The sequence below is a fragment of the Thermobia domestica genome, chromosome 7 (genome assembly GCF_964235325.1).
Source record: "Thermobia domestica chromosome 7, izTheDome1.hap1.1, whole genome shotgun sequence".
Lineage (NCBI taxonomy): Eukaryota > Metazoa > Arthropoda > Insecta > Zygentoma > Lepismatidae > Thermobia > Thermobia domestica.
Window position 1 is genome coordinate 260,436,687 of NC_137460.1, and position 23,699 is coordinate 260,460,385.

A 23,699-nucleotide genomic window follows, 5' to 3' on the forward strand; every position below is an offset into this window, starting at 1 on the left:
AATGTTCTCAGTCCTCTGATGAAAATAGGAACACACTTTTAAGAAAAAAAACAAAACGAATATTTTCTACAGGGTTTGAACACATAAACTTCTGATTGACAGACTAGTCACCCAAACCGCTCGACCAGTTCGTATGCCTTCAATAACCTCTTTTGACTTTTGTGTAAAGTGGTTTCCTGCTCCACACTTTTTTTTTATTTTGTTTGTTTGTTTATGTCGATACAACTATAAGTTTGTGGTTGAATATTTGGACGTTACAGGTCTTGCAATGCATAAAAGGGTTTTTCGTATAAATTACATTCAATTTTATGTCCTAATAACTTTTATACAACAGGTTGAATCTGTGAAATGATTGGGGTTGGAGTGATCGTAAATATTTTCATAGTTAGGAGCCTGGATATGCAAACCCGCTCAGCGTGGGGATTTACTTCTGTGAAATTTGGTACACAAGGCTATCTTGGCTGGCACACTGACTTATGAAGATCGGTGCTCCTTGTGCCTGTGCGTGCAGTCTAGTGCTGCCATCTGTTTGCGTGTTACAGAACTAGTCTTGAGACTTTTTGATACAGCCTCGTTCGTTTCGTCTCTGATTTTATTCCTTTGTTGCAATATCAATTAATAGAATATATCCTTTTTTTTAATGTTAAGCTCAATAGAGTCAAAACAGTAAGAGATAGAGGGTAATGACTTCAAAGTCAAATGAACAGGTTCTGCCTCTCGTATTCTTTTTCTGCTGCAGCCAGAAGTTATAGCTACCAACTATTTTGGGTTTCAATATTGAAATCACGTAGATTGGAATGCGCCGTAATTTCAAATTTTATTATTATTATTATTATTATTATTATTATTATTATTATTATTATTATTATTATTATTATTATTATTATTATTATTATTATTGTAGTTGTTTTTCTTGTTGTTAATAATAATAATAATAATAATAATAATAATAATAATAATAATAATAATAATAATAATAATAATAATAATAATAGTGGAAGGGCATATCAGGAGAATTTATGTATTCCTGCTAAACCAACAGCATTTCTTATCATTGCTAAGCAAGTATTCTTTAAATGTACTTTCTTGAGAAACTTGTGACGGGCATCGCTCGTTCCTTCCTGAAATAATCTTCTTTTTTAGTGTCAGCTATAAAAACCAGAAAAATACAAAATTCAACACGTACCGGTAGTTAGTTTTCAGTGTAATTCTGTATTACACTGTCCTGTAAATCGTTTGTTTATCTTATGCAAATAATGTAATGAAACGATATAATAGCGATACGCATAAATATAGTGCTCGATAGGGAAACTGTAGTTAGCAATTCAGTGTTAAGTACGGTACTTCTGAGGAGAAGTGACAATGCTGCTTATATCAGCGATACGTGACCTACTCCATCAACTACATAATAGTCAAGGAATAAGTGGACTTCCATCCACTTCTCAACTGAATTTCCCTTTATTAACATGTTCTCTGTTTTTTATCTGTATTGTGTAGTGTTGTTCACGTGTTTATAGTTAAGTGCATTAAAATGTTCCGCAGCTGTAGTAAAAGTCCAGATAACTTATGTTACATTTTTGAGGACATGATTTTGAATCGAAGAAGCAACGATTTATTCAGCAGTAAATAAAAAAAGGGAGTATATTCTATATTTTGTGTGTCGCATTGAAGAAGATAACACTTGGGCTTCACATATGTGTTGTACGAGTTGTTCATCACGGGGCACGGTAGCTGAGTGGTTAAGTGCATACTGCTGGTGCGTGAGGTTCCTGGTTCGAGTCTGGCCCCATTAAGTTTGTGGTGGACAACACACTGTGTTCGTGGGTTTTCTCAGACACTCCTGTCTCCTCCCACATTTTCATTCCACCAATCCATTCACTTGTCTTAATCATCTGTTGTCTATTAGCGTAAAGGGCATAATTGTGGGACGCTCAGCTGAAATATTTCATCAACACTGAACTTGGATGCTCGGTAGTACCATACGTTCAGTAGCCGGGAATTATTCAGGGGATCTATACATATACAATGTATGGAGGGCCTAGGTCCAACTCAAACCGAAGTTCCTTAAAAAAAAAAAAGAAAGAAAGAAAAAGAAAACATATTTGTTAACATTAAAATACATAATATCGAGTCTTGAGAGCAGAAATGTCACATGTTGAATTTTTCTCAGTATTGACTTTGTCAACTATTTCGATAGCTTGATACCTGCTATGTCAGGTGCACAAATATATGTCTATTGTAAATAGCTCCTTGGTAATACACAGTGAACAGTTGTCGCAAAACGCAAACTCTCTAGGGCACACTTATCACTTGGAAACAGTCTCCTGAAAAATATAGAAAATGGACATAAGAAGATTTGTGCTCTCAAGACTCGATATATGCCAGGGGTGCCCACAAAGGGAGGCTATGTCACAAACTGCGTCATTGAAATATTTGGGGGGGTTAAATCTATATGAATATGATTGAGGGGTGTAAAAATTAATCGAAAAGTTTTTTTTCATGAAAGAACACCTACGGATAGACAATTGAGGGGGGTGCGTCATGGACATGAGGGGGGTGGGCACCACTATATATGCAGCATTTAACCACTTGCTAGGAATAAGTCGTATTCCATCAGCAGAAAATAAATACAGTAAACTACCGATCATCCGTGGAATTGGCTGGCACGGCAACCGTGGATAAGTGAATTCCACGGATAATCTGCAAAATGACCAAAAAAATGATACAAATCAACACGAAAATGCTTTTAAATACTTTTTATTTACAGTAAAGCACTACATATACAATAATGACTTAATAAGCAGTACTTTTATACATTTCCAAGCAGGCCCGTATCCACAAGGGGCTGGTCCCCCTAAAGTTTTACTAGCCCACCTAAAATGTGCACGGTAGGCTTGCAATATGGTAATGAACTATGATATGGTTGGATCGGCCCCTACATTTTTGGGCTGGCTGCGAGCCTGCTTAAAAGTTTGAAGGTTTATTATTATTATTATTATTATTATTATTATTATTATTATTATTATTATTATTATTATTATTATTATTTATAAAGTAATCGATCAACTTCTTTTTTTCGTTAAATATTTCTTCTTTATTTGCAGTTGAAAATGTTATATCGTACTGTAGATTATCGTCGCTAAAAAAAAAAAAAAAAATGAAAAAAGCACCGCGTGTAAACCACAAAATGAATATCCGCCCTCGGATAATCGAGAGTTTACTGTACAATCATGCTTCAACCATTTTCTCTGTTGTCATCCACATACCTCGACAAGCATGATAACTATAAAATGAATGATGATTTATGTAAGGTCTTCAGCTCTCCATTTTATCTACCTATCAGTTTATTTAAATGTATACAAGGTGGACTATTAATCTTGAAAGCCCATAGTAACTTATAAACTAATAAAAACGCTGAAATTTTGTATGAAGCAAATATCGATAGCGATATTGTTAGACATACTTTGCAATACCACTAGATTAATAGTATTGCGAACCCAAAGGCTAATTCACACATAAAGTACCGTGCACATACCATTCCTCTGCCATGCTCCATCCACACATACCATGTGATGTGTCATACTGCTACTGCTTTCTACATTCCCCTTGGTTGTGGTCAACTTCGTGCCACTTCGAGTGCTCCGAGGAAAGCCGAAGCATCACGACCGTCGAGTTGCGACCGAGGTTGTTTCTCTGCAAAGCGAAGCTGTCGGAGCATGGCAGGGGAACGGTACACTGTGTGAATTAACCTTTAACCCTTTGGGGATCCTATGGTACAATTTGTACCATACGCGTTTTTCATGGTACATTGCGTTATTTCTCTTCTATTTGAGCTTTTTCGTCCGTTTTTTTTTTTTTTTTTTTGTTTTCCAAGTCCAGAGGCCTTGTAGAAGACATTACGTATGGTTTCAGACCGTCCTGCGTCCAGACATAGGAGGTGATGACGTCATAAATCAAAAATTTATTTTCTCATTTTCTAAGCCTATGTTCAATCTTTTTTGGCGGGCTTATTTTTCTACGTAGAAGATTTAAATTTTCCACAAACATTCAGTCCACCGAGTAGTATTTACCAGGTTTTTTGTTCCGATGTCAGTGCTAAAACAGGGGGAGGGGGACCAGAGGGGCAAAGGGGTAAAAAAAAGGGATTTTTTACCCCCAAAATCCCGTTTTTCGTCACTTTCCCGCCTTACATACATGATAGGACCACGTGAGTCATACCGTCTGAAAGGCAGTTCCATTCTGAAGAGAACGACGGTCGAATTATTATTCTAGGGTAATTAGGGCCGTCTCAGTGAATTTTTATCCAAATATACTTCTGTATAGGGTAAAACTGGGGCATGGTAGGGAAATTTTTTCTGGCGGGCCTATTTTTTCACGTAGAAGATTGAAATTTTGTACAAACATTCAGTCCACCGAGTAGTATTTACCAGAAGTTTTTTTTTCGATTTCTGCGTAAAAAAAAGGGGGAGTCCAGAGGGGCAAAAGTTGAAAAAAGGGAAATTTTGCCCCAAAAAATCCCTTTCTTCAGGAATTTTCCGCCTTAGATACATGATGGAGACATGTGAATGGTACCGCTTGAAAGACAGTTCTATTCTGAAGAGAACGATTGGCGGATTATAGTCCTAGGGTAATTAGGGATGTCTCAGGATTTTTTTCCCCTGAGATCATAGTGTTTTATGGTAATTTGGGGCATTGTGGGAATTTTTGATAAAAATTCTCCCGCCCTTACTATTCAAGATAGAAACTTGAAATTTCACACACGCATTCAGTATACCAAGTACTATTTATCAGATTCTTTTTAGATGACTACGATCTCACAGGGGGGTCCAGGGGGGCCAAAGTTCGAGAAAAAAAATTTTCCCTCCGAAATTTTCACTTTGACATTTTTTCCCCCGCTTTTGGTATATGGTATGAGCATGCAAGTGGTACCATTTGAAAGTCAGCTCTATTCTGAAGAGAATGAGGTATGAACCATGATCCTAGGATAAATAGTGACGATACAGTAGCTGCTTGACTGAAAGTCTAAAAAATAGCCCAAAAAGCCAGGATCCTTTAAGGGTTAAGCTATATTTTTCAGGTGGCTCTACACATGTCAATTCTCCATATTAAACTAAAACCTACAATATCGCATTTTGTATTCAATTTTGAAACTTCGGATGCTACAGTACCATAAACAACCAAATTTCGGGGAGCTCTACAGCAGTCATAACATTATATGAGTCGATTGGATCAAATAGCATCCAAAGTATATCAGTATCGAGTACTACGATCATGATAAGACGTAGAAGGAATTAAATATTATTCTTTTCTCCAAAATATCTTGTTTCAAAAAATTGGTTAAATTAGTATCACATCCGGTGATCCGATCGCTTTCAATTACCGTAAAAACCACCGGTTACAGTGAGTTGATATCTCAAACAATTCCGAAGATATTACAAAAAATGTTAAAGTTTGCAACTAACTAACTAACTCTGGCCCATGGAACCCGGAGGTTCAATACCATGTTCACAAAATCTCTCCACTGACTTATATCCTTAGCCAACCGGATCCACTTTCTACTTTGTATTCCTATTTCTGCGATAACCATCTTAGTAATGTCCTCCCATCTGCGTCTAGCTCTTCCTAATGGTCGTTTTCCGATTGATTTTTCAGTTAAGACTTTGAAAGCGTTCCTACTTTCTTTCATCCTGGCTGCATGACTTGCCAACCTGAGCCTCCTAGATCTGATGATCCTAAGAACGTTTGTAAACCGTATAAATTATGTAGTTCCTCGTTATGAACTTTCCGCCATTCCCCATTCCCGTTCCTCTTGGGTCCGAATATTCGTCCCAGGGTCTTGTTCTCAAATACTTTCAGCCTATGTTCTTCCCTCAGAGTAAGCGACGGTGTTTCGCAACCATACATTACAACAGGCATGATTATCATTTTTTGTAGTATAAGCTTCAAATTCCTCGCCAGAATTCGCGACGACAAGAGATTTTGAACTGAATAATAGCACGAATTCCCTGCTTTTAGTCGACATTTGATTTCTTCGTGAATATGGTTTTCGTCTGTTAATATTGATCCTAGATATTTGAAAGTATCCACTTTATCAAAAGTATTATTTAATATTTTAACGCATCCATCTTTTGCCGTATTACGATCCCGACGAACTTCTGTATTTAGTTTTTTCTGCATTTACTTCTAAACCAGCGTTTCCCAACCTTTTTCAACTTGCGGCACACTACGGGTGTAACTTGAATTCTCGCGGCACACTCATAGATATTATTATTATTATTATTATTATTATTATTATTATTATTATTATTATTATTATTATTATTATTATTATTATTATTATTTGCAAATATAAAATACCATGGTAATTTTTTTCTGTGATTACTGATCTCCTTCTCACAGAGATGAAAGCTCGATCACTGGTTTTCCCCTATGCTATTTCATTGTTTATATTTTATTCTAATTTTTAAATAGAGAACAATTGCAATGAAATATAGGACTCAAATTTTTTAAAATACGCTTTCTTATTCGAAAACTGTATCCAAACCTTCACTAAGAACGAAGATCACTAAATAACAAACGAACAAACAAATGTATTGTACTTTTAACTTTGCTGTTTTAACCAAAACCGGTGCATATCATTGCAATCACACAGCTTGCGATGTGTCGAAGTCAAAACACACCTGTTGAACAAAGTGTTGTTCTCTCATTCACGTGCGAATGAGTGTTCTACGAACGTTCACTTGACGCGTACCGTACAAGTGCTTCCATTTCTCGGTGTTAGTGTGACTCTCAATCGAAGCGTAACATAACAGCTAAACGTGGAAATGTGTACGAGCCGAAATACTGTCTGCTACGCAGTAATAGATTTAGAATAATATATTACAATTACAGTGATTTTTTCCATGGTAGAAATTCATAGTAATGTGAAATACAAAAATATACATTTTTTCCTATGTCTTCCAATTTGGTTGCTATATAATTAATAATTTTGTTTCGATTTCCTCGCGGCACACCAGCGGTCCATTCACGGCATACCGGTTGGGAAACGCTGTTCTAAACCCATGTCCTTGGAAGCTTTTAATAAGACCTCTGCATTTCTTTCTATTGTTCTCCTATCATCCTCTATTCAATTTACATCTTCAGCGTACGCCATAATCTGGTGGAATACCATTCAACTCTAGGCCCCAGTGGCTATCTTTAAATTTCCTTATTGCGCATTCCAGGACAAAGTTGAATAATAATGCCTAGAATGCATCTCTTTGTTTCAGGCCATTCTCGACGTGAAAGCTCGTGGACAAAAGTTTTCCTACCCGGACTTTACTTTGTTATTCATTTAAGCATATCTTAATTAATCTAATTAGCTTTTTCGGTATTCCAAATTCTGTAAGAATGTTGTATAATGTTTCTCTCCTAACCGAGTCGTAAGCCTTTGTAAGTCAATAAATATTTGATATACCGGGGTATTGTATTTCCACTTCTTTTCGAGTATTTGTCGAATAGTAAATATTTGGTCGATAGTTGATCGGTTTCGTCTAAATCCGCACTGATAATCTCCAATAATTCCATCTGCTTATGGAGTCAGTCATGATAATAGAATGTTTGAGAGGATTTTATAGGATGTTGACAGAAGAGAAATTCCTCGATAATTGAATGGTTTGGTGCAAGAAGAAGGTAGTTCCACTTTGTGCCGCTATTGAGTTGCACAATCTATCACATACAAAAGAAACAGGCGGTTCATTTGGTACAGAGTACAAGAATGAGGCAGCTCCACCCGTTAGTTCCAAAGAAATGCGGCAGATGGAGCTGCCTGTACTCCGAGTTCGCGAGAATTTTAAAACTTTTTTTTTTTTTTTTTTATTTGCTACATACTGGAAAAAGTGGAGCCTTGGAGCCGCCTCTTTCTTGCACCAAACCCTTCAATTATTACAATCAGTTGTGCCGCCTTTCTTGTGAATTGGAACAATGATTGATTCTTTCCACTCTTGTGGCAATTCTGCCTTGTTCCAGATTAGGAGAATGAGATTGTGTATCTTGTTCCACATTTTTTTTTTGCCTGTAGCTAAAATAAACTCGAAATTTCGTCTACACTCGGAGATTTGTTCTTCATTAATTTCTTTATAGCGGTTTCTACTTCGATTCGGTATTGTAAAGTATGTCAAACAATGTCATTGTCGATATTTGCTTCACATACAATTCTAACATTTTTATCAGTTTATAAGTTACAATGGCGTTTCAAGATTAATGGCTCGCCCTGTATACATTTAAATAAGTTGATTGATAGATAAAACAGAGAACTGAAGACCATACGTAGTTGCATAAATCATCACTCATTTCATAGTTTCTATGTTTGTCGAGGTATGTGGATGACAGCTTATAATTGTACAGTAAAATATCGATTATCCGCTGTTTTACTTCCTGTTTTGAGCAACGTCATACTACGGTACAATATGAAATTTTCAACCGCAAATAAAGAAGAGAAGTTTAACGTAAAAAAAAAAAGTTGATCCATTATTTTGTAAAAACAAGTAAAGTATCAAACTTGTAACTCCATGAAACTCCTACTTATTACGTCATAATTATGTATTAAAGCCCCCTACTGTAAATAAAAAGTATTTAAAAGCATTTTCATGTTGATTTGTGTTCTTCTTTGGTCATTTTGCGGATTATCCATGGAATTCGCTTATCCGCGGTTGCCATGTCACTCAATTCCGCGGATGTCAGTGGTAGAGCGTTCACCTCTGGTGCTTGGGGTCCCGGGTTCAAACCCTGCTCCCGCCAAGTGAACTTTGTGGTGGACAAACACTGTGTGCGTGGGTTTTCTCGGGGTTCTCCCGTTTCCTCACACTTTCTTCATTCCACCATTTCATTCATCTCTCATCATCACCGTCTCCTTTAGCCTAACCGGCATAATCGTGGGACGTAAAAGTCAAAAATATCATTTCATTTCATTTTTTCAATTCTGCGGATAAAATCGGTAGTTTACTGTATTTATTTTCTGCTGATAGAGAACGACTTATTCCTAGGATGTTGTTAAATGATGCATATTATGTATTTTTTTTTTTTTAAAAAGGACTTTGGCTTGGGTTACACCTCTATGCATTTAGCCTTAGGCTCTCCATATACTGTATATGTATAGGTCCCCATGAATAATTTCCAGCTACTCGGGAGATGGTACTATGGGGGGATGGGAGTGTCAGGCCGGTAGCCAGCCCAAAAATGTACGGGGGTCAGTAGAAATTAGGGGGGGGGGGCAATCCAACCATAGTATAGTTCATCACCATATTATAGTTCATTTGCAAGCCTACCGTGAAAATTTTAAGGGGGGAAGCAAAAAATTAGGGGGTGGCCCACGCTAGCCCCCGTGGATACGGGCCTGCCGAGCGTCCAAATTCTGTGTTGATGAAATATTTCAGCTGAGCGTCCCACAATTATGCCCTTTACGCTAATAGATAACAGATGATTAAGACAAGTGAATGGATTGGTGGAATGAAAATGTGGGAGGAAACGGACTGCCCGAGAAAATCCACAGGAACGATGTGTTGTCCACCAGAAACTTACTTGACCTGGAATCAAACTAGAGACCCCATGCACTAGAATGAAACGCTCTACCACTAAGCCACCATCCCTCCCAGTGTTGATGAACATACTGCAGGCCTACAACACAATGTAAAGCCAAGTGTTATCTTCTCCAACTCGACACACAAAATACAGAATGTAGATTTGTTTCAATGCTAGAGTAAAAGATTGCTTCCTCGATCACTAAATCACATCCCCACAAATGTAACAACAGTTAGCTGGATTTTTACTACAAGTGCTGGACATAATAATAATACACGAAGTACTATAAACACGCGAACAACACTACACAGTACAGACAAAAACAGACATGTTACTAAAAGGAAATTCACTTCAAAGATGGTTAGAAGTCCATTCACTCCTTGGCTAGTATCATGTGGTTGACGGAGCAAGTTATGTGTGGCTGACATGAGTAGCATTGTCAAATCGCATGAGAAGTACAGCACACAACTGAATTGCTAACAACTATTTAACCTGTGAAGCACTGTATTGATATTATAATGTTACATTATATTATAAGTAAAACATAAACAGACGATTTATTCGTAAACATGGGCTAGAAGACATTTCTTAACACAGTGATTTACGTTTTCAGTGCCTAAAAATCGATAAAGAACAGCTACTTTCGTCTTTGTAGAAAAAAAAAAAAAATGTTTAACAGTGCAATACAGAAATATAGATAAACCGAGAACAAACCACTCGTTCCATTTTTTTTTTTTTCGTTCCGATTTTCGTAATTGACACCAAAACAGGAGAAGAGATTATTTCAAAAAGAAAGGAGAGTACCTGTCATAGTTTCCTCGGAAAAAAATAAAAAATACTACTTAGCATTCCCTTAATCGTCAATCTAGATGATAAGAAATGTGAATGCATATCTTCCTTTGATACGTCGCTATTTAAATTCTCGTGATAACGTCCTTTGAATAATAATAATAATAATAATAATAATAATAATAATAATAATAATAATAATAATATGAGTATTCTTGATTAACCCTTTCAGCAGAACACACTACTTATAAACGTTGTGATTTTCAATATACTCAACAGATGGCAATTCAGTACCTGACGACTTGTCATTCAGACACTCACAAATGTGCTTGTGCCTAATTTGTTTATTAAAATCCATTAATTGGCATTTTGGGCAACCGAAAGTAGCATTCACAATTGTGAGCATATCTGCCGAAAGGGTTAAAGAATTGATGACAAACAATTCGAAAATTAGATTATAATAGACATAAACTAGAATAGAATTTATTTGTTGTACCAATACAGCAGTGGCGTATTTACGATTTTGTTTCGGGGAGGCTTTGCTAACTTTGCCTGAAAATGTGAAAATTCTGGAAGATATTTCATGTACTTTATTATACTAAATAAGATTTCGGGGGGCTTAAGCTCGGAAGCCTAACTAAATACGCCACTGCAATACAGCTATAAATAGAAGATTTGACAAATAGCCTAGTGCAACAAAAGTGCAGTAAAAGCTATCAACTTGGCACCTCTCTAAGTTGGCCACCTGCTCATCTTGGCCTGGTTCGTCTTGAACCTTCATTTTCTTATAAGACGTTCGTTACTTATTACTCTGCAAGTTGGCCACATGTCTATCTTGGAAGTTGGCCACATTGAAGCAATGTTTACCCTATGATGATAATGATAAATTCACCTACGTATCTTGGCCACGCAAAATACCGTTCTGTTATTTTTCTTATAACTCTTTCGTATTCTCATATTGAAAGCAGATGTTCTGTATTTGTGACTGGAGACAACGAAGTATGGATTCCCACGATTTGTTCTTGCAGGTCAATGGCCAGAACACTATCCTAATAAAGGGGTGGAAAGGAAGATGTGAATAAGAAAAAGCACGTAAAGGAATTCAAAAAATGGTTGTATACGTATTTGTTTAACCTGTCTATTATGGTAACATCATTAGCTATACCGGCTTCTTTCATCGGAAGGGGGGGGGGAGTGTCAACTATTGGCAACTGACGACTTGTCGAAAGATAGCAGAGGTTCTGAGATATAAATTCTCTTACGATTTTCTCAAAACATCTTTTGCTCCGAACGAAATACTTGTAGCTCATTAAGAAAGGTATAAAAAAAAAAAAAAAAAGTATATAAATTGTTCAATTTGTAACTTTGCTTTTCTTGTTTTCAATCTGAATAATCAATCCTTATTTTCAATCTGAACACAATATCAATTTCAATAAACTCCGTACATATGTTTCTATTTTATGGTTGTTTGTGCTATTGTGTTTCCAATCCGAATAATTCAGACTGGTTTTTTCAGAAAGAATATGGTACAAATATTAAACAGATAATATAGGTATGTAATTTTTTCGAGTACTGCATGTTGTTATGATTACTCTATATATACATTATTTAAAAGTAGCTCTTATGCTATTGCTTAATAAAATTTTACAATAAAGGAATACTAAAAATCCTATTCTGAAAATACACCAATCACACTTATTTTCTGTAAGTTGACCACCTGTATAAATTGGTAATTTTTCAATGGAACCAATGTGGCCAACATAGACAGGTTTCACTGTAGTAAATTTCCTGGTTCTACAACAAGAAACTCTTAACGAAATGACACCATCTTAATAAAAACGTCCATGTAATAATAATAATAATAATAATCAGGGGTGTAGCCAGCAGGTTTGTGTAGGGGGGCGTCGTTTTTGAGGGGGGGGCCAGCTACAATGTACAAAGCCAAAAAAGTGTTGCTGCTAGTGTTTTTGAGGCCTGAAAGAAAGGAAAATTTTGGTTTTCTTCTGGAAAGCTAAAGACACAATTTTAGCTTATTATTATTATTATTATTATTATTATTATTATTATTATTATTATTATTATTATTATTATTATTATTATTATTATTATTATTATTATTATTATTACCCATAAATTATATTCAAGATAGTTTTTATTATGTTTAATCAAAACTACTGCCCGGGACCAAACGCTATACTTTTGTGCATAACTATAAAGGTAACCAAGAAAGTTCTGTCCCTTTTCGTGGAAGTCTGTGTTCAATTGAACCTCACACCATGAGTTGAATGCAAGTGGAGATAAGGCGAACGTCAGTTGTTGGTGTGAGTATATCCAACATACTACCTGGTTGTGGCAATTCAGATACACCGTGAACTTGCGTAAAGACAGAGGGAACATGGGACATCCACAGAGCGTCATAAGAGCATGTATGCTGAACGAGTTCAAATGGAGATCAAACGCCGCTGTAGCGGGACAGAAGATATGCCAGGCCTTTGATGAGGGTGTCGTGACGACGCGGACATTGCAGCGATGGTTTAACAAGTTTAAGGACGATGACGAAACACCTGAAAACATCACGTGCCGGAAGACCAACACATGTACAAAGAGGAACTGGGACTACAATTCAGTGTGTGGAAGAACCATTCGGCAGCACATCCATCAACTTGTGAAGCACCACAAGTTGGGTCAATGGGTCTCACATATTTTGACTCCGGGCCAGAAGGAAACGCGGCAGTCGCCTGTGTTTATTTACTGTTTCGGAGCCATTTCTGGACAGGGCGTTGACATGTGATAAAAAATGTGTCCTATACGAAGCTCCACGGCGCCGTCATCATTGGTTAGCATCCCATGAACCGATTTCAAAACAGCCGAAACCAGCACTGTACCAGGATAAGGTCCTTCTGTGTGTTTGGTGCATTGTGCATCGGGAACTGCTACCAGCTGGTCAGAGTATCAATGCAACTGTGTAGTGTCAGCAGTTAAGCTGTGCTCAACAAAATCTCAAAACTCTGGAGCCATCACTTCTGAATTGCAAATGGGTCCTCGTTTACGGGACAACGCTAAGTCCCACGTGGTTAAGATGACTCAGGACATCATTTTCCGCCTTGGATGGGAAACAATATTGCAACCACTATATTCCCCGGGTATTGCACCGTCCGATTATCACCTGTTCCATTCTTTGAACAATCACCTTAGAGAACGCCAGTTCAAATCCCTAGTAAAAGTCCAAAATGCACCTGATACTTCCTTCGTTTCACGGCCCACCAAGTTCTACCGCGATGGATTCCATGGTCTTCCAGAACGTTTTCAGAAGGTCGTCGATGCTGATGAGGACTATTTTTGATCTTCCAGATTAAGTGGCATATCAATGTTCGAAGGTGGTGGGTGAAAAAGCAACAAAACTTTTCTTGGTTACTTTTAAATTTAAGACCTTATATACAGAATCTATCTACACAAGATTAATTTTCTTTGAAATTTCACTTAATTTCTTTACGGTTTCCTGACAAAAATATTTATTATTCGTGACTTAAAAAAAAAAAAAACAATTATTTTATTACACTGGGTAGAAATAAAAGAGAGAGCGAATGAAATCCAAATTGAATAAAAACATTGTTTTGTTAAAGCATATAAAAATATACTTGTTAAAGCATATAAATCGCAGTAAATTGTGTAATCTGCTGTCACAAAAAAGTATCCTATTTTTCTATTGGTATAAGGAAGAGATACTATACTATTTTTCGATCGGTATGAAAAAAAACAATATTTCTTCTTACTATTTTACCATAAATTATTAATTGTCAATAAAATTTGTTACTTTTAAATGAATGAAGCGAGATAATTTTACTATGATGTTTTAAAAGCTGGTCATTTGGGGGGGGCGGCCCCGATGCCCCCCCTTGGTTACACCCCTGATAATAATAATAATAATAATAATAATAATAATAATAATAATAATAATTTCTGTATTTGGTATATCGGTTAAATTGTAGCTTAATTTCTAAATCCATACAATCGTAAACAACTCAAAACCTAACGCTTAAGCTTTCCCTTTTTCTCGTTTTACTGGATTCATCTTTACTGCCTATTTTTATGAGAAAGAATCATATCTAATCGATCAATCAATTTGAGTAAAGCTTAGCAGATGGCGACACTTACCTACTCTATGTACTTAGTTACAATGTCCGCTAGCAGATGTCGCGACATTCGTTCTACCATAGAGAGTCACGATATCGGTTGGAATTTTTTCGCCATTATTTGTCGTGTATAACCTAATGGTCAACTGTTGTGTGGAGTTGGAGAATTCGGTGCAACTTATTAATTATCTTATTGTCACGAGTTTCTTCTTCCTCTCTATTATAAAATACTCTTCTTTAATTTTTCTTTTACTATAGATCTGTCTATATTTTATTAATTCCTTTAAACTGAAAAGTGTTTTCATTGTATTTTAACAACAAATATCTTTGCATAATAAAGTAATAATCAGTATGTAAACGACATGGTTAATCAATTTCACAAAGTATATATCAAAATTGTAAATTGTTGAAAGTTGAAACGAACCAACTTGAAAATAAAAATGTATATCGCACACAACAGAGTATTCAGTAAAATTTCCTGTACTATTCGTTTGCTTGTCTTAGTTATAGCTGTCTAATTTGAACACTCTCCGGTGAGTCACGAAAATGTAAAAATGTCATGTAATTGTTACGAGTTTCTGAGGCACTATGAGACAAATTTTACTGAAGTTGGTGGAAGTGCAAAGATGGTAATAGAACACGAGGTTCAAAGAATCAGGAGCCCCCTCTTGTTTACCAAACTATTTTAAACCTTAATACAATGTTATTGGAATGCATATTCATCTTCTGATCGAATTGCCAGGAGAGTGTGCTCGAGTGTTCGTAATTTCTACACGACTCATCTAGTCAGGTGGCCTCCTTCCGTAAACGGTTTGCATCAACACAGCAAAATTCTCATTTTATTTTGATAATCGGCGGAAGTTAAGCTTATTATTACTTTTTGAATGCTTGCGTTGTTTTTACGCAAATTTTGCGGAAGCAGCGAGTGAGGTTCACCGCATTGCTTCCGTAGATGTAAACGCCATATCCTGGTAACACTGAAATTGAATGACGTTCGAAGAGGTGCACAGTTTAAATATTTGCTAAACCATCTAAACATTAATTTAAAGTTTTGGACATTCTCCTGAAGCATCAAAACATTGAGAGAGAGACTTTAAGGTATAAGATTGTTCTTTATTAGTTTTTTTTTATTAGATTGTTCTTTCAGGTTTAACATATTTTAATTCAGTTACAAAATCATTTTTTGTAATAGTAATTTTTACCAAGAATGTGAATTGTGTACGTTTGAACTCGTAAGTTTAATCTGCATATAAATATAATTATCATAAATTTCACGTATAATCGTAGGTTAACCTTCTATTTCTTTGAAAAAAGACAGGAACGTTTTGGCTGCTTTCATCAGAATGATTAATAGATGAAATATCGGAATTTTTATGACACAAATTATTCGTAATTTTAACGGGGTTGCTATATTTATAGTTCACCACATTTTAGAAGATTTACAGGTAAAATTCAATACTTTGTATGAAAAGGCGGCCTATGTTTAGCAGAAGGGGTCCAGTTCTTTTCTCTAAAAAATGTTACGATTTTGGTAATTTCTGATCACGTTCGGTTAGTTTAGGGTAGGGTTGGTTAGTTTAAGTTAGGTTAGGCTAGTTTAGGTTACGTTAGGTTAGTTTAGTTTATGTTATATTAGTGTAGGAGTCCCGCATAATTTTCCAAAAAATGATAGAATTTCGCTTATTTCTACTAATATTACGTTATTTTAGGTTAGTTCAGGTTAACTTACGTTAGTTTATGTTAGGTTAGGTTAGATTTGGTTACGTTATGTTACGTCTAAGTACTTGCATCACTCATTTCTCCTGTATATTTTGTGTTTTTTACGTGCTTCTGGACCCCTTGTACTAAACATACCCCGAAAAGACATTTATATGGTAACAAATTTCTGCAGGGACAGAATTAAGTGCAAAGTAATACAGCTGTATTTTAGGGTTCTACTGTAAAATCCGTGCAGATTTACTTTTTTTGCACCACTCGAAATAATTATTGAAAAATTAGGTCAATGTTCCGTTAAGGGGGTCCAGTGTCTTTGACACCACTTCTTTCTATTGATTTTCGTTTGATTACATAATATAACGTTATATTAGGTTCTATTAGGTTAGGTTACATTACGTTAGCTCAATGGGTCCAGTGTAGTTTTGGACCCCCTTAACGGAACATGGACCAAAAATTATAATTCTTTCACTAATCTCCTTATTGCCTTCTAAAAGATTTGCGCTTGACGACATGAAAGTATCTCAATTGTCATAGAAGAAATTAAAAGGGACCACCTGAAGTAATTGTTGAAAAATTACAAATCTTTTACGATTTGCTTATAAATACAGCTTCTGGATGTATGGCATAAGAACTACAGTGCAAAAATACAAACCAAATTGTGCTAGGTGGCCACTAAAAGGCACAAATCGTATATAGCCGAGTCTGTACGAGGCGAAGCTGGTGGGCCCGCACGTTAGCGCGGTTTGCGTCCGAATGATGTCCTTCATGTACATTGCCTGTTGGGTTGCAATAAAAGCATGTGCCTGCAAGTGTTAATTTAGAATTAAATAGGTCAACAAATTCGTTAGTTGGTTTCACTAATGTCTCAAGGGCACATGCATTAAAAGTAACTCACTATATGAAGCTAACATGTTCAATTGCGTTCTGTTGTAGAACATTATCCAGAATGCCCCTCATCTTGTCACCTCCTGGGCATACAGTGTATTGCAGTGTGCGAATTAGATCATCTATATTGGGGGGGATAAAATTAGGCCAACAGGACATAAAATCTGAATGTGCAAATTTCAAAATTAGTCAATAATGCCTTACCCCATATATATATGACATCCGTAATAAATAAGAGATTTATTAATTTAATAAATCTAGCGACAATAGCTATGTACGTATATATTGTCTGACATATACACACCCCACCGAACCTTTCTGAACGTGTTTAAATGTTGTACTCACTCTTGTCCCCGTAGCTCTCGAAGGTTTATTTAGTTAATAATTCAGCCCGAGCGATAGCCATGATCACAAGCATATGTTAATTTTTCCACTCGTATTGAAATCTTCCACTTTTGCGTTATTACATACAGGTTGAAAAAAAAAATCAATCAGTCTTATGAAAACCACTAAAATTATCAGTTAAACCGGACTTTTTTTTTTAAATGTAGATATTAGCCTATCAAACAAGAAGTGGATTGTTGCTGGTTCCGACTTTTGACATCAAGGTCAAGTCGAAGGCCGAATATTTAAAATATCTCGATTTAAATTTCGAGGTTGTGCTTCTACTCCCCGCTAAAGCTGCGCTCTTCACGACTTTTTTCTCGAAATATCGATTCCGTGATGGGGTCAGGAAGTCAACACTTACAATTACTTTACTGTTAGGTTACAGATGAGTTGATTCACTATGGGCTACGTTATTCAAATAAAGTAAAACATTACATTCAAGTTTATCAGACAACATTATTAGCGTGGACAGCAAACAGTGCAGCGAAAAGAAAGATGGAAAAATGAAGGGTTTACTTTTAAAAACCCGCTCCAGTTGAAATGCTTATACAGACACGAACAATGACACGGGGAACCAGTCGTATTAACAAATGTTGAAACAAATCTTCAATTATGCGCTTATTCACGTAAAAATCACCCTCACTGACATGTCTGCTCACTAGGAGCGTATCCCAAGTGTCTACGTTAACATATAGTTACGAGAGAATACCTATATCTCAGATTTTGAGTAAATTTTACAGTTTCAAGAATTCATTTCCGTAAACTGTAAAAGCAGTGATTACTATGCTAATTGTCACAAATTAAATGCAACCTTTGAGTTGCATACACACAACCTACTAGGGACTGAAGACCATGTGCTAACAAAGAGTACACTGGAAAATGAAATAACATGTTATAACAAAAATTAAAATAAGATGATAATCGATACAAATATAGAGGATGAATATGACATATCCGAACATCGCCAAGTATGGTGGAAGAAGCTATTTGTTTACTTCTTCTTGGCCAACCGCTAAGAACATTTATAAATCCATATGTGGCTTTATTATACGCAATTAGTACATTCAAATTCACGAACGATGACGAACTGAAGGGTACGAACGTAGAGTTACAAGTAACAACCGTAGTCATAATAATATAGTTCAACTAAACAACGTTGAAAATAGTGGGTAATTAGGTGGTAAGTAGAAATGACCAAAACTGAATAGTCTACATCGTTCATTTCGAAATACAGCTAGAAGATTAAACTTACAAGAAATGACAAAAATTAATAAAATTTGACGTTATACTAAGCATAGTTTGGGGGGAAAAGCAAGCATCCCCGGTGGGGATACTTCAGTTGACTTCTTTGGGGGGGAACAAAATGAGATTGAGGGGGAAAATCCCCCCGGTAATTCGCACCCTGGTAATTCATAATTAACAGGCAGTGGGGGTACGTTGATAAGCAGATCTCCGCATTTCCCAACAACTTACCCAGCTTATATCTCCAACCTCCTGTTGTTCTGACTGTTCCAATCACTCATGTTTTTGCTTCAGTGGACCTGTGCACTACTACTGGTCGCCAGAGCTCTGCACGGGCCGGCCGCGCCCGTCTGGCCCGCCCCGCGCGTTTCAAGTATATCAAACTGGACCGGGCCGGGAACATTCCGGGTCGGACACAAATGCTATAGGGCCGAACCGGGCACGTGCATTTCCAGGCCGGCCCGGACACTATGAAAGACGGATCGGGAACTAATGTTGTCAGCCTATTTTAAATGTAATGTGTTTGGGAAACTCACTCTTTATTCAAGACTATAAAGTACTGTACTACTACTACGACCACTGATAATACTACTACAACTGCTACGATTGACATGTCTGGTGGTACAGAATTTACCTTGTAAGTACAGAAAAAATCGGAGAAATGCTAGTTATTATGGTCGGTCTGCGTAGAATGTGAACTGATGCTTGATCTACGAGGGGTAACCGTGGGTCAGTAGGTGCTAGAGGTCGTCGGATCGATCCCTGCTCGCGCTATGTGAGTTTTGTGGTGGACAAACACCATGTGTGTGGGAGTTTTCGGTGTGGTCCCATTTCCTTCCACTGTTTTCATTCCACCAATTCATCTCATCATCATCCATACGGCCTGAGCTGTAGTTACCTAAAGAACCTATCATGAAGTCAGGTACATGACCTATTAAGTAGAATTTGGAACGCTACCATTAGACCAAGGAGGACGAAACCGTGAACTGGCGTGTTCATAATATCAGCGCAATCTGTAGTAATGTTCAATTAACAAGGCAGATATTACCAAATGGTGTTACATGTTCCTGTCTTGTTTATAGTATGATGCTACAAATATGATAAAATATAATGATCAAATAAATCACCAAGACGCCAGGGCCGAGTAGATGTTCCTCGAACGTGGCTCAGTAGAAAAGCTTTCACCTCTGGTGTATGGGGCCCCTGATTCGATTGCAGCTCGCGCCAAGTGAACTTTGTGGTGGACAAACACTGTGTGCATTTGTTTCCTCCCACTTTATTCATTCCACCATGTCATTTATTTCTCATCATCACCGTCTCCTTTAGCCTAGCCGGTATAACCGTGGGACGTAAAATTAAAGATTTCATTTTCATTTTTTTGTGTTGGTATTAATAGTAATAGCAGTAGTGGTATTTGCTGTCGTATTAGTATAGTAATTAGTAGTAGTAGTGGTAATAATAATAGTAGTAGCATTCGCAGCAATAGTGGCAGTACTAGCATTCGCAATCGTAATATTAATAGTAATATTTGCAGTAGTAGTTGTAGTATTAGTATTACATACGGTGTAGAAGTTTTACGTATCTTCTCTGTTACTCGTAATGCACTAATGAGTGTAGTATAAGGTTTTTAGGTCCATGAGCTGTATTATATAATAAACATGGCTGGACAGAGCAAGGACAGATAACAAATAGACAGACATAATAAGGATATAGAAAGCAAACCTTAGGTAAACTTTCACACGCTTTTCTCATTCGAGAAGAACAAATAGACATTGCAATGCTATGGCGACACATTTCTCATTTTCTAATGCATATTAAAGGATTGACTTGTTCTCAGACCGGTCTTTGGGCCTGGGTTTGCATGGCTCTGCTAGTCGCACATATAATTTACCAGCTACAGACATTATTACCACATAGGAGAGAATGCAAAGGATAAAACAACACGCTCTCCACTTTTAAGTGAGTATCATTGTGAAATGTGCAATATTTACTTGTTTCATATCATATCCACTCATTTAATATGGTAACCCGGCTTAGGTTCGCTTGACCCTGGCTGGATTCCCGGTGGGGGAACAGATGAATGGATGAAAGTGGAAGTGGTTCGGATTCTACTATAATCAGTAGGTCCACGTCTCCTTTAGCCAAGAAGGCATAACGTGTGACGTTAAACTAATTCAACCAATAATCTTTTAATTTGGCATTTTTATTGAAGTCTGCTAGGTTCATTAGTTTGTAACTCCTGTTCCTGTACCCATTCCAACATCAAATTTACACGACAGGTGGACAACACGACACTACACAAAATGTAGTTTTTTCTACGGAAATCAAAAATGCATTTTTTAAATAGATATTTGAGGTCAAAGGTCACGGTGTGTAACCTTGATCCAACAAAATAACAGAAATGATCTGCACCTATTTCTTATTGAAAGGGCATTCCTTCAGATTTACAATAAGCCTAGTCTGACTTTTCTATCTAAATTAGGAGCGAAGTTATGATTTTTTTTTTTTTCAATTATCATGTTTGCAAAAATGGAGCACTTTTCTGCCAGATTGGCAACACTTCTATCTGACAACTACTTGTCACTGGAGATTACAACTTGGCATATGTTGCTTACTCCACAAGCTCTTGCTTTTCACCAACTTTCATCACAATCTGAGATGGTGAGGTTAAAAAGCCCTTTTTTGTGATGATTTCCATTTCGTATTTCTACCTTATTGCAGGACCGGCGCTAGCAGTTTTGCTGCCCCGGACGGTACTTTCATGTGTCTCCCCTTTTATCCGGAAACCGCCACGAAAAATAAAACAAAATAATAAAAATATAGTCACAACTAAGAATTTTAATTTTTAAGCTGATATCAAAAGAGGTTACCAGTAGAGTTCAGTTGATTTTCAGTTTAACGTCCCTTTCAGCAGCAAGGCTATATGAGACGGGACCTACTGATTAACTTGGAATCCGAAATACATGAGCTCTCGCTGGGAATCGAACCCGGGACTCCCACGCCAAAGGCGCGTACGCTAACCGCTTAGCCACGAAAGAGCTATGTTTCTAATAGAGTATGGAGCATGAAGGTAATATATATAGCTTAATTGAAAGAAGTTTTTCTAGCTTTGATATGAGCAAATTCTTTTATCACATTCGCATAGTCCAATGTTTTAGCCTATTCGGATACCATCGCTGTACTATTGATATCATCGCTACACCAATCAAGCGTGTTTCAGACATGGAAGAACGTAGATAGTTTTTCAGAAGATTAACTTAAAAAAAAAAAAAAAAAAAAAATCTTCAATTGCCACTATTACTGATAAGGTTAACAACACTAAGTGCAAGACTGACATTGGGAGCAATGTCATATTCTTTAATTTTAAAGTCTCTTTTGGTGAACTTTTAGGCTTAATTACAGCGGATAACACTTTTAGTTCGTCTTTCAAATCAATGGGGTTAGTATCTTTGGCGATTCTTCGTGTGTTAAAATACTGGCAAGTTTAGTACACTTTTCAGATAAAAGTTCAGGTATCAAATCTTTAAGATTACTTATTTCGTAAAGAAAATCGAAATACTCGCTTTGATGTTTAAGTTGCTCACACCTTTCTCTTAAAGCTAACACAGTCACGTCTAGAACTTTGCAATAAAAACCTATCTTGTATCTTGTTTGTAGATCTTCAATAGTTTCATCCTCTGCCTCGTACTGAAAGTGTCTCTTCTTTCGACTTCGAGGTTGCACAGTATTACCTATCTGTGGATCATCCATATCTTATGCTGATGCCAACTCCATCGCATCAACTAGATAAGATTGAAACTTTGTATCATTTCTGCTCCTCTCAAAGTACTCAGATATATTTTCAAGAAACTCGACTGCATCCAACAAATATGAATCAGTGCTTTGGAGATTTTGCTTACTGTGCTTATGCGGAGTAAAAATTCATACCAGCTAACGAATGAGCAAAGGAAAGTAGTCACGCAGCTGGTTTGCTATACACAGAGCATCGTGGGCGACCATTCTATCTGTTCTATTGTCGTTAGTTATTTGAAGTAAGGCATCATAAACCTTCCATATTTGATATCTAAGTGGAATCAGAGCATCAATTCGGCTGTCTCACCTTGTGGTATTTAATGATTTTAAAGTGAGACTGTTAATGTGTTCCTTTAGTAGGTTATGGCCCAACGTTGAACTGACGCAGGAAAATAGTCATAAACTTTTAAATAATTAGAAGTCAAAAACTTTTAAACAACAAAGAAAATAATTTGCAACAAAAACATAAAACAGCGTTCTTACTTTCTGAATAAACTATCCACTCTCTGAACAGAGTTTCGCCATTACATAATGTGTACTTGTAACCGACGGTTGAAATTATCTCTGGGACAGTTAGGAAACTTGGTAATTGCTAGGGTTGGCAAAAACCATGGTTTTTATTGAAAAAAAAAAAACCACCAAAAAACCAAGTTTTTTGGTTTAAACCAAGTTTTTTTGGTTTAAATAATTTTCTCGATGTATTTATATCACATATGGACAGAAATAAGTTAGTTTCGCCTTGGTGTTATTATGCAACAACCAGGTTATGCTGGAAGTGGTCACATAAGCTTAAAGTGGAATACAAACAGCTTTTCGGCTTATGTCCGAGATAAATTGTCTTCCATTTGAACTCGAAACCGGGATTAATTGGGCATAAATGAGATACGTCTGCCGACTCACTCACGAAGGACTCCTGATAAAAATACGGTGTGCTGATTTTTACATTATTGTTAATATAATTATCAAGAGTTATTTCAGAAGGACAAAAAGATAAACAGTTGCAGAAATGAAATCATTGTACAGAGTTACATATGAACAATTTCAAAATACTACAAAGTACAGAAGGACTAATTTAGTCCAAGTTAGTTCATTACGACTTTTATTAGTCCAAGTTAAAGAAATACAACAACGTAATGAATTATTTGAGTCCACTTTGGCTTTGACCAATTTATGCATAAATAGATACCAAAGATACTT

The 23,699-nt window shown here is 36.5% G+C and overlaps 1 protein-coding gene across 3 annotated transcripts in view; it reads left to right on the forward strand.

Annotated features, from left to right (window-relative positions):
• The first annotated feature begins 15,425 nt into the window (after positions 1 to 15,425).
• LOC145690858 (PCNA-interacting partner-like) overlaps positions 15,426 to 23,699 on the forward strand; it is a 114,773-nt gene continuing 106,499 nt past the window's right edge. The window contains exon 1 of one of the 3 annotated variants that reach the window (XM_081766227.1): positions 15,426 to 15,578. The gene's annotated coding sequence lies outside the window, so the exon portion shown is untranslated. The remainder of the gene's footprint in view (positions 15,579 to 23,699) is intronic. The other 2 variants (XM_081766225.1, XM_081766226.1) reach the window with 2 other exon arrangements.